Below are 12,500 nucleotides of genomic sequence, written 5' to 3' on the forward strand. Positions count from 1 at the left end.
GTTCTGTAAGCCTTCATCTTAAGTGAGAATAACAGCACAATTGGAAGAGCGCAGTCAATGTCACTGAACTGCGCATGTAGAAATTTTTGAAACGGTGTATCTTTGGCTATGTGTATTTTCACCAAAAAAAAAAAGGTTGAGAAGTTAGAGGATTAATATGTTGTGGGGTTGTTAAGCAATGTCATAAAACAACATGTGTACTACTGTTTCACGAGAAACTATTTGTTCTGTAAGCCTTCACCTGAAGTACAATAAACTATTAAAAAAATAAAAAATCAAATAAAATAAAATCAAAAAATATATATATACAGGAGAAGTGGACCAAATAAAGACTACAGGTCAGGGAAGAGTTTAGTGAGAAGGCAGAGCACTCATTCATCAATCAATATGCATTTACATTACCTACTAGGTGCCAGAAATTGAACTACTGGGGAAACAAATCAACAAGATAGGGTCTCAGAATTTTAAGAACTAAAATTCTAGTGATAAAGTAAAACAATCATAAAACAGGGTGTTGAACGCTATGAGGTATACACAGGGTGTTTTGGGCACCTAAATAAGACCATACGGGAAAGCTTCCAGAAAAAAGTGACCGTTTGGCCAAGTTTTGAAGTATATGTAGAAGTTAGGCAAATAAAGAACAATGGAAAGGAATAAAAATATATGGGTAGCCAACACAGTATGAAAAAACACAGTGTTCAGAAAAACTCAAAGAATTTTACATGGCTGAGTGAAAAGAGTCAATCTTAAAACGTGTCAGAGATTTTAAAAAGTAGTAAGGGGAGGGCAAGGGCTAGGGTGGAAGACTACTGGTTTTCATCATAGACTCTACTCTACCATTCATTTTATTACTATATATATGCATGTATTCCCTAAGTAAAAATTTAATGAAGAACAAACTCTAATGAATAATGGATCTAGGATATAATCATTAACAGCTACTAAAAGCTTTGGGTGAAAGGCTGATGGGAAACTTTATAATGGCTGACAATACCTGAACACACTAATCAACTCTGTACTTCAGAATAGTTTTCGAGTTATAGAAAAGATACAAAGACAGTGCAGAGAGCTCCCGTATACCCCTCACCCAGTTTCCTCTGCTGTTAACATTTTACATTACCATGGTACATTTGTTACAACTAAGAAACTAATATTGATACATTACTATTAACTAGACTCCACCCTTTACTCAGATTTCACTAGTTTTCCCCTAAAGTTCGTTTACGATCCAGGATCTCATCCAGGTATCACATTACGTTTAGTCGTCAAGTGTCCTTAGCCTACTCTGATCCATAATAGTTTCTCAGACTATGTTTATGACAACCTTAACAGTTTTGAGGGGTACTGGTCAGATATTCTGTAGAATGTCCCTCAATCTGGGATTTGTCTGACGTTTTTCTCATGGTTAGAATGGAGTTACTGGCTTTGCGAGGAAGACCAGAGGTGTAGTGCTATTTTCAATACATCACGTTAAGGGTACATGTCATCAACATGACCTATAACTTAGTATGTGAACATTGATCACCTGGTCAAGGATATGTTTGCCATGCCATGTTTCTCCACTGCAAAGTTACTTTCCCTCCCTTTCCATACTGTACTGTATGGAAATAAGTCACTAACTGTAGCTCACACTGGGGACAGAGGGGAGGGATAAGAGGAGTTAAGCTCTACTTCCTAAAGAGGGAATATCTACAAAAATTATTTTGATTTCTTCTGTATGGGAGATTTCTCTCTTCTCCCCTATCCATTCATCTATTTATTTATTCAGTAACTTATTTATATCAGCAGTGACTCATGGGATTTACTTTATACTTTGGGTACCAATACTATGTTATTTTACTTTGATGCTGAAACTGTTTCAGCTCTGGCTATAGGGAGCGCTTTCATCCGGTTTTTTAACCACTTCCTCACTTGCCAGCGCTACAAAATGCTCCAGGCTCATCTCGCGTATTCTCTGTCAAAGTCCTAGAAGCAGCCATTCCCAAGGAGCCCTGGCTCCTTTTATTGGAGAATGTTATTAGAACCACTGATCAATTTTGACATCATAAAAATAACCAGACATTCTATGCCTCCTGATTTGATATGATAAAGAGTATATCACACTACCTAGGAAGTATTCTTGCCTCCCTTATCCCCTCAAAAAACTGGAACTTGAATCTATCAAGATCCTAAAGCTAATGAACAGTTTACAGGAAATATAGGGAATAGTAGAAACAATTAAACTACATCCTGGGGATTCAATCAACAAAACTCAGAATGCTGGAAATTCTATAGGACCAAAAAAAAAAACCTATCAATTAAAACAGGCATCAGCTTGCAGGCAGCCATCCGAGGTACAACAATTGGTTTCTATTTTCCTGGAGTCACAGAGGAAGAAAGAGAGTCAGGAATAGGAGGAGGAATTGCAATGTGTGGCTAATTGCCTCTACGAACCAATGCTCCTTTGCCTTGAGATCAGAACTGGATGATGCCCAGCTACCACAACTGAACATTTTGATAATAAATTCTATAGAAGAATCCTGATTAAAAGGGGGGAAATGGAGAACATCCACTGAGGCTGGATGAACCCCTGAAACTATGGCTCTGAGATAACCTTTAAACTTCAAATCTTAAACCAAAACTATCCCCTAAAGTCTTCTCTGAAACAAAAAACAGCTTATCTTAGTTAGTAAAGTACATCTGATTTGAGTATTGTGCTCTTTTAAAGAATTATCTATGTGAGAACACACTGACAACAGCAACTCGAAAAGCTGGACTGGAAGCTTCGGGGGCACTGAATTTAAGATAATGATATGAAATAATTCGGTAAAGGAAAGCAAGAATGGTAGTATGACTTGAGGAATGTAATTAATGTCACTGAATTGTACATATAGAAATTGTTGAGACAGTGTATGTTTTGCTGTATATACTGTATTTTTATGCAAATAACATGTGCCTCTTACACTTGTTTGCCAACTGCACCCTTCCCCTATGAGATATTTTCTTAAGTGCTGCTACGCCAATTTTTTTACATGTTGCTGTAAAAATAAAATTAGCATAGTGACTTTACAAAAATATCTCACAGGGGGAAGGTGCGGTTAGCAAACAAACATAGAAGGCATGCGTTATTTGCGTAAAAATACGGCATTTTCAACAACAAAACTTTTTTTTTAATTTTAAGTAAAATAAAAAAACAAAAAGATATCAGACAAATGCAATTAGTGGACCTTGCTGGCAAGCTAAATAGAACAAATCAACTGGAAAATTTTTTTTTTTACATTATTAGAGAAACTTGAAAACAAGCTGGATATTTGATGATTTCAAACATTTGTTGTCGAATATTTTACATGTGAGAGTGGCACTGTGATTGTTAAAAACAAAGAAAACACCTTATCTTTAAAATACACATACTAAAGTATTTACACAAGAAATTAAGATGTCTGAGATTTGTTTTGAAATAATACTGTTATTGGAGACTGGTGGAAATACAGACAAAACAAGATTGGCCATGTGTTGTTAGTTGTTAAAGCTGGGTGAGGAGTGCAGGCGGGGGCGGGGGGTCATTATTCTATTTTTGGATTTAAAAAAAAACTCTCTATACTAAAGTATCTGAAATAGTGAATCAAGAAACAAAACAGAAGGGCCCTCTGGGTAGAATAAACTTGTTAGAAGTATTTGTTGTATTACTGGCCACCCTATGCCCTTTCTTCTAGTGATACATCCCACTTCATATGGGGAATTATTCACCATCATTGCATACAATTCTGCAATAACTAGCAATCACACTGTCATTACATCTTCTTAATCTCCCATTCTGCCCCTTGCTAATTCTCCCTGGTATTTCCAAGTCAGAAGTAGAAGAATGGCTCTCTTTTCCTTTGGATCACTAATTGTAAGGTTGTTATCCAAGATCCCCCAGTAATCGTGTAGCCAGTCCTGAGGTGAAGCCGCCAGAGACAGTAACTGAGCAGGGAGAGGGAGAGGGGGAGGGAGGGGAGGAGGAAGGGGGAGAAACGGAGATATGGAGAATTCCAAAGTTGTCTAAATCCCTGAATCCAGTCAACTCTAAGACCAGCTCACTTCATGTTTTGGACATAGGAACCAAGTAACTGCCCTTTTTTGCTTATGCTGGATTGAGTCAGTCTTCAGTTATTTACAAACAAAGAGCTAACAAATATAAATAAGGAAAGACATGGGAACAAGAAATGAGCTCAGCACATCAAAAGGAGTGGGAAATAAGTGAATTGATTAGGTAAAGCCAGATTCTAGGTGAGTTTTTTAAAAGGTAGGTAAAATTTATTTGCTTTTAAAATGTAATAGTCTACTACTGGAGCCCATAGGTGGCACAAATGGTGGGGAATCGGAAGACAGGCCTAGCAATCTGCTTCTGAAAGGTCACAGAAAAACCCTGGAAAACCTATGCAACAGCTCTCTGCACACATGGGATCACAATGTGTCAGAACCAATTTGACAACAACTAACAACAACTTTATTATTGCTACTCTCCTGTGTTTTGGTGCTATTAATATCGATACGGTTCTTTTTTTGGTGTATATTTTTTAATTATTTATTTCAATTATAGATTATTTATCATAATTTCAGAAATCAACAAATCCGACCTTACTCTTCAGCTAATAAACTGTTCTTAGGTGCCATCGAGTCAGTTCTGACTCATAGTGACCCAATGTACAACAGAACAGAAACACTGCCCGGTCCTGCGCCATCCTCATGATTGCTGTTATGCTTGAGCCCAATGTTGCAGCCACTGTGCCAATCCATCTCATCGAGGGTCTTCCTCTTTTCTCTGACCTCTATCTTACGAAGCACGATGTCCTTCTCCAGGGACCGATCCCTCCTGATAACATGTCCAAAGTATGCGAGACAAAGTCTCGCCATTCTTGCTTTCAAGGAGCACTCTGGCTGTACTTCTTCCAAGAAAGACTTGTTTGATGACTTGTTCGATCTTCTGGTGGTCCATGGTATATTCAACATTGGTCCCCAATAGCATAATTCAAAAGCAGTGATTCTTCTCTGGTCTTCCTTATTCATTGTCCAGCTTCTGCATGTGTATGAGGTGAATGAAAATATCATGGTTTGGGTCAGATGCGTCTTAGTTCTCAAAATGACATCTTTGCTTTCAATCCTTTACAGAGGTCTTTCGCAGCAGATCTGCCCCATATAATACGGTATTTGATTTTTTTTTAATTTTGCTTTAAGTGAAAGTTTACAATTCAAGTTAGTTTCTCACACAAAAATTTATACATACATTGTTATGTGATCCTAGTTGCTCTCCCTACACTGTGACAAAACACTCTTCTTTTCCATCCCGGATTTCCCGTGTCCATTCAACCAGCTCCTGACCCTCTCTGCCTTCTAATCTTGCCTCTGGACAGGAGCTGCCCATTTAGTCTCATGTGTCTACTTGAGCTAAGAAGCACACTCTTCACAAGTATCATTTTATGTCCCATAGTCCAGTCTAATCTTTGTCTGAAGAGTTGGCCTCAGGAACGGTTTTAGTTTTAGGATAATAGAGAGTCCAAGGGCCATGTCTTCCAGGGTCCCTCCAGTCTCAGTAAAACCATTAAGTCTGATCTTTTTACCAGAATTTGAGTTTTGCACCCCACTTTTCTCCTGCTCTATCAGGGAGTCTCTGTTGTGTTCCCTGTCAGGACGTTCATTGGTGGTAGCCAGGCACCATCTAGTTCTTCTGGTCGCAGGCTGATGAAGTCTCTGGCTCATGTGGCGCTTTCTGTCTCTTGCGCTAATATTTTCCTTGTGTCTTTGGTGTTCTTCATTCTCCTTTGCTCCAGGTGGGTTGGGACCAAATAGCCACTTGCTAGCTTTTAAGACCTGAGACACCACTCACCAAAGTGGGATGCAGAACGTTTTCTTAATAAACTTTGTTATGCCAATTGACCTAGATGTCCCCTGAAACCACGGTCCCCAGACCCCCACCCCTGCTGCTCTGTCCCTCGAAGTATTTGGTTGTATTCAGGAAACTTCTTAGCTTCCGGTTTAGTCCAGTTGTGCTGACTTCCCCTGTGGTGTGTATTGTCCTTCCCTTTGCCTAAGATAATTCTTGTCTACTATCTAGTTAGTGAATACCCCCTCCCTCCCTCCCCACCCTCAAAACCATCAAAGAACGTTTTCTTCTGTGTTTAAATCTTTTCTTGAGTTCTTGTAATAGTGGCCTTATACAATATTTGTCCTTTTGTGACTGACTAAATTCACTCAGTATAATGCCTTCCAGATTCCTCCATGTTATGTTTCACGGATTTATCGCTGTTCTTTATCGTAGTGTAGTATTCCACTGTATGAATATACCATAATTTGTTTATCTATTTGTCCGCTGATGGGCTCCTAGGTTGTTTCCATCTTTTTGCTATTGTAAACAGTGCTGCAATGAACATGGGTGTGCATATATCTATTCTTGTGACGGTTCTTAATTCTCTAGGATATATTCCAAGGAGTGGGACTGCTGGATCATACAGTACTTCTATTTCTAGCTTTTTAAGGAAGCGCCAAATCGATTTCCAAAGTGGCTGCACCATTTTACTTTCCCACCAACAGTGTATAAGTGTTCCAGTCTCTAAACAACCTCTCCAACATTTCTTATTTTGTGTTTTTTGGATTAATGCTAGCCTTGTTGGGGTGAGATAGTATCTCATTGTAGTTTTGATTTGCATTTCTCCAACAGCTAACGATGGTAAGCAATTCCTCATGTGTCTGTTAGTCTGAATGTCTTCTCTGGTGAACTACCAGTTCATATCCTTTGCCCATTTTTTAAATGGGTTATTTGTCTTTTCGTTGTTGAGGTGTTGCAGTATCTTGTAGATTTTAGAGATTAGATGCTGATAGGATTTGTTGTAGCCAAAAATTTTTCCCGTCTCTAGGTTGTCTTTTTACTCTTTTGGTGAAGTCTTTTGATGAGCATAAGTGTTTGATTTTTAGGAGCTCCCAGTTATCTAGTTTCTCTTCCAGTGTCTGTGCCTTGTTACTTACGGTTTGTGTTTCGTTATCTGACTTCTTGACTGCTGCTTCCATGGGCGATGACTGTGGATCCAAGTAAAATGAAGTCCTTCACAACTTTAATATTTTCTCTGTTTACCATAATATTGCTTACTAGTTGTGAAGATTTTTGTTTTCTTTATGTTGAGGTGTAAGCCATACTGAAGACCGTAGTTTTGATCTTCATCAGTAAGTGCTTCAAGCCCTGTTTACTTTCAGCAAGCAAGGTTCTATCATCTGCATATCACAGGTTGTTAATGAGTCTTCCTCCAATCTTGATGCTGCGTTCTTCTTCATACAGTCCAGCTTCTCGGATTATCTGCACAGCATACAGAATGAAAAAGTATGGTGAAAGGATACAACTCTGACGCACACGTTTTCTGATCTTAAACCATGTAGTATCCCCTTGTTCTGTTTGAAAGACTGCCTCTTGGTCTATGTACAGGTTCCGATAAGCACAATTAAGTGTTCCAGAACTCCCATTGTTCACAATGTTATCCATAATTTGTTAAGATCCACACAGTCCAATGCCTCTGATAGTCAATAAAACACAGGTAAACATCTTTCTGGTATTCTCTGCTTTCAGCCAAGGTCCATCTGACATCAGCAATGATATTCCACATTGCATATCCTCTTCTGAATCTGGCTTAAATTTCTGGCAATTCCCTGTTGATGTACTGCTGCAAATGTTTTTGAATTATCTTCAGCAAAATTTTACTTGTGACATCAATGATACTGCTCGATAATTTCCACATTCTGTCAGATCATCTTTCTTTGGAACGGGCACAAATATGGATCCTTTCCAGTTGGTTGGCCAGGTAGCTGTTTTCCAAATTTCTTGGCATAGACGAGTGAGCACCTCCAGCACTGCAGCCATTTGCTGAAAACATCTCAATTGGTATTCCATCAATTCCTGGAGGCTTGTTTTTCACCAATATCTTCAGTATAGCTCGGAATTCTTCTTGTAATACCATTGGCTCTTAATCGTATGCTAGCCCCTGAAATGGGTGAATGCTGACCAATTCTTTCTGGTACAGTGACTCTCTGAAATCTTTCCATCTTCTTTTGATGCTTCCTGTGTCATTCAATATCTTGCCTATAAAAAAAAAAAAACAAATCCACTGCTGCTGGGTCGATTCCAACTCATAGTGATCCTATAGGGCAGAGTACAACTGCCACATAGGGTTTCCAAGGAGCACCTGCTGGATTCTGCCCATCTTCTGATTGGCAGCCAAGCTCTCAACCACTATGCCACCAGGGTTTCCATTTTGCCCATAGAATCCTTCAAAATTGCAACTTGAAGCCTGAACTTTTTCTTCAGTTCTTTCAGCTTGAGAAATGTTGAATGTGTTCTTTCCTTTTTGTTTTCTAATTCCAGGTCTTTCCACATTTCATTATAATAGTTTACTTGGTCTTCTCAAGCCACCCTTTGAAATCTTCTGTTCAACTCTTTTACGTGATCATTTCATCCGTTCGGTTTAGCTACTCTACGTTCAAGAGCAAGTTTCAGAGTCTCTTCTGACATCCATTTTGGTCTTTTCTTTCTCTCCTGTCTCTTTAATGACCTTTGGCTTTCTTTATGTATGATATCCTTGATGTCATCCAACAACTTGTCTGGTATTTGGTCATTAGTGTTCAGTGCATCAAATCTATTCTTGAAATGGTCTCTAAATCCAAGTGGGATATACTCAAGATAGTAATTTGGCTTTCGTGGACTTGATTTAATTTTTTTCAGTTTCAACTTGAACCTGCATATGAGCAATGGATGGTATGTTTTGAAATCGTCCCCTGGCCTTGTTTTGACTGACGATATTGAGCTTTTCCATTATCTCTTTCCACAGATGTAGTTGATTTGATTTCCATGTTTTCCATCTGGTGAGGTCCACATGTATAGTCTCCATTTATGTTGTTGAAAAAAGGTATTTGCAATGAAGAAGTCGTTGGTCTTGCAAAATTCTATCCTGCGATCTTAGGCATCGTTTCTATCACCAAAGCCATATTTTCCAACTACTGATCCTTCTTCTTCGTTCCCAACTTCTGCATTCCAATCACCAATAATTATCAATGCATCATGATTGCATGTTTGATGAATTTCGGACTGCAGAAGTTGGTAAAAATCTTCAATTTCCTCATCTTTGGCATTAGTGGTTTGTGTGTAAATCTGAATAATAATTGTAGTAACTGGTCTTCTTTGTAGGTGTATGGATATTATTGTATTACTGACAGCACTGTACTTTAGGATAGATCTTGAAAAGTTCTTTTGGACTATGAATGCAATGCCTGTCCTCTTCGATTTGTCATTCCTGGCATAGAAGACCATACGATTGTCCGATTCAAAATGGCCAATGCCAGTCCATTTCAGCTCACTAATGCCTAGGATATAGATATTTCTGCGTTCCATTTTCGACAACTTCCAATTTTCCCAGATTCATACTCTGCACATTCCATGTTCTGATTATTAATGGATGTTAATCGCATTTTGAGTCATGCTACATCAGCAAATGAAGGTCCCGAAAGCTTGACTCCATCCACTTCATACTTTGAGGAGGCAGCTCTTCCCCAGTCATATTTTGAATGCCTTCCACCCTGCGGGACTCACCTTCTGGCACTATAACAGACAATGTTCCGCTGCTATTCTTAAGGTTTTCACTGGCCAATTTTTTCAGAAGTAGACCACCAGGTCCTTCTTAGTCTATCTTAGTCTGTAAGCTCCGCTGAAACCTGTCCACCATGGGTGACCCTGCTGGTATTTGAAACACCGGTGGCATAGCTTCCAGCATCATAGCAACATGCTAGCCACCACAGTACAGACAGACGCATGGTAGGGATATTACTAAAGTACTACATAAATAAAGTTTTTAGCCTATACAAACAGAAATCTAATGATTATTTTGCATTTTCTTCCTTATTGCTTTGAGTCTACTTTTAAAAATAAAGGCTAATATATCTAGGGCCTAAAGTGAATAAATTACTTATTCAAGCTCATACAACCAGCTAAAGGTAAACATGGTTAAAACACAGTGCAATAAAAAAACAGAAGGCTGTGGAGTCAGACAGGACTGGTTTTCTTCTCTAGCGCCCTCCCTCACCCAAGTGAATTCTATTTTAATATAATTTTTAAATTAGTAGTACATAGACATGATAGAAAATTCAAATGTTTACATGGTCAAAAGTAAGCCTTTCTTTTATGTCTGTCTCAGTAATCACCTCTTCCCCACCCTTTGGCAACTACTGTCATAATTCTTATATACCCTTCCAGAGATAGTCTATTCAAGCATACTGAAGACTTGATCTTTTAGACCTCAAGACATATGATGCTCACTAAAATTTTAAAGCTACAGAACCATATTAGAAGAACTGGAGTCAGGAAGGCCAGATAAAAATGGGACTAAGAGAAGCATGTAGCTATCTCATACTCTTTCCAGCAGTACTGGCATTTAAAAAGGCAACACATTAAGATTAAAAAACAAACAAACAAAATAACTTTAAAGATCATATAATGTTGCTTACCAGGTATTATTAGCTGAGGTTTTATAAAGAAGTTATATACGAGCATCTACTTTCTTATTCATTCTACTTGTCTCGAATTCTCTCGGGATGTTCTTGACTATACGGTAGTGAAGGGGACTGGGTAGCAGTGGCAGCCAACATCACCCAGACATCTAATGAAGAAAAGCTAATTGTGTCCAATTCTCTGCTCTAGCAAGTGTCGTTTCTATTCTAATTGTTGCAATGTGAGAGAGATTACAAAGAACTGGGTTTGAAAAGGAAGCACTGAGATTAATAATATAATCAAGGATTGAGAAAAGTAAAGGGAATGATGAAATTAACCAGAAAACAAGTTCAGCAACCAGTGAGAGGAATATATAGGCAGTTCAAGTATGCCTCATCCTCATCTCCCATCGATAAAGTAAAAAAAATCTTTTCCCTTTCAAGTTTTATCTAATAAATACCTGACTTAAGAGAGGACAGGTGAGAAGTGTATTCCAAATTGTTCTCAACAGAGGCAAGGAACTTTATAGAGTACCCAAGGGGGGGACGACGACTTGTGGCAGAATTAGCATATTAAAGGAAAGAATTAAATCAAGATTAGTACATTTGTAGGAGCAGAAAAAATATTTCATTTTTTAAATCACACTTTTTTTTTCAGACTTCATTTTTGAACTCTCTGGGGAAGTTTTTCTAAATTCCTATAGCAATGCCATAATCATTTCAACATTTAAATAATCAAATCCCACAAACTGAGTTAATACCTCTAATGGAAATAAGACATAACTTTGGTATATTTTAATAAGTATCAAAAGATAATGTGAATTACATATTCTTTTGATCAATTTCTTAAAATAGTTATGTGGGAAATTAATCATAATTAGATTACGTTTGCAAATGTAGAACATGTGTTAAGTACGGCTCTTCAAAATGAATTTTATTACATTATCAAATTATTTAATAATAGAAGACAATTAGAACACAGCTCTAAAACTATAATAAAAGACAAAATATATGTTTCCACATACAGATGCTCATTTAAGTACAATTCATCTTGAATAAATTAAATAGATAAGATTCTGTCAGTCTTATCTTTTCTTCTGTCAAACCAGGAAATACAGAAAACTAATCATGGAACAATTTATGAAAGTTACTTTTCCCTCCACTAAAAATAGCATGTACCTCTTGTACCCGCTTTCTCATTTGCATAACATTACCCTCTAAGTAAATCAATGGGTAAAAAAAAATGGCATCAGTCCAAAAGTATAAGTTTTCCACTTTCAAACATTGTCTACATTTGTGGTCATTTTAATTTTAATCCAAGAATGGGGACAACAGTTTGTAACTTACTTAAAAAGAATTTCTTCCATCTGTTCTAACAGAAAATCACTTTTGTGTATGCATAGTTAAGGACTAAATTATTAATATATTCATAGTTATTTAAATATGGTTTTCTTAGAGATAGATTCCATTTCTCTGACCTGTCAAGTAAATACCTGAAACAAAAAAATGTTAAGAAGTGATATATGTATTCTAAAGTAAAATCAAGTACTATCTGGCTGTAAAAAAAAAATTAAGCAATGGGATTAGTGAAAATACATACATAGTAGAAGAATGAAACGTTAAAATTATTACCTAAAGAATTCAAAAGAACTCTATTATTTTATTAGTACCTTCAATATTAGAGGATATTATATAGTAGTAACATCTCCAAATTCTAAAAGGTTTGTACAATCTGTACTGGAATCTAAAAAACGTGAAAGTAACCAACAAAACCAGGAAGGTAGGTAGGCTTTGCACTACCCTCCAACAGTGAATGGTAAGAGATGTATATATCCAGGTTAATCTCACCCATAGGTAAACTACAGAATCACAGCTCACTTTACAATTTCTATAATTTCAAAATACCTTGAGATGTGGTCTCAGGATAAGTTTTTAATAAAGATTAAAATACAGACTTGGACTGTTTCACCACTTTTCTCTGAAATTTTAAGCTTGGCACACAAGTGGTAGACCTTCTCATC

The 12,500-nt window shown here is 37.4% G+C and overlaps 1 protein-coding gene across 1 annotated transcript in view; it reads right to left on the reverse strand.

The window, feature by feature from the left end:
- The window catches only part of GKAP1 (G kinase anchoring protein 1), a 131,004-nt gene that overhangs the window by 71,463 nt on the left and 47,041 nt on the right, over positions 1-12,500 (reverse strand). The gene's annotated exons all lie outside the window — the stretch shown is intronic.

This window comes from Trichechus manatus, unplaced genomic scaffold, assembly GCF_000243295.1.
Source record: "Trichechus manatus latirostris isolate Lorelei unplaced genomic scaffold, TriManLat1.0 scaffold00082, whole genome shotgun sequence".
NCBI classification, from domain to species: Eukaryota; Metazoa; Chordata; class Mammalia; order Sirenia; family Trichechidae; genus Trichechus; species Trichechus manatus.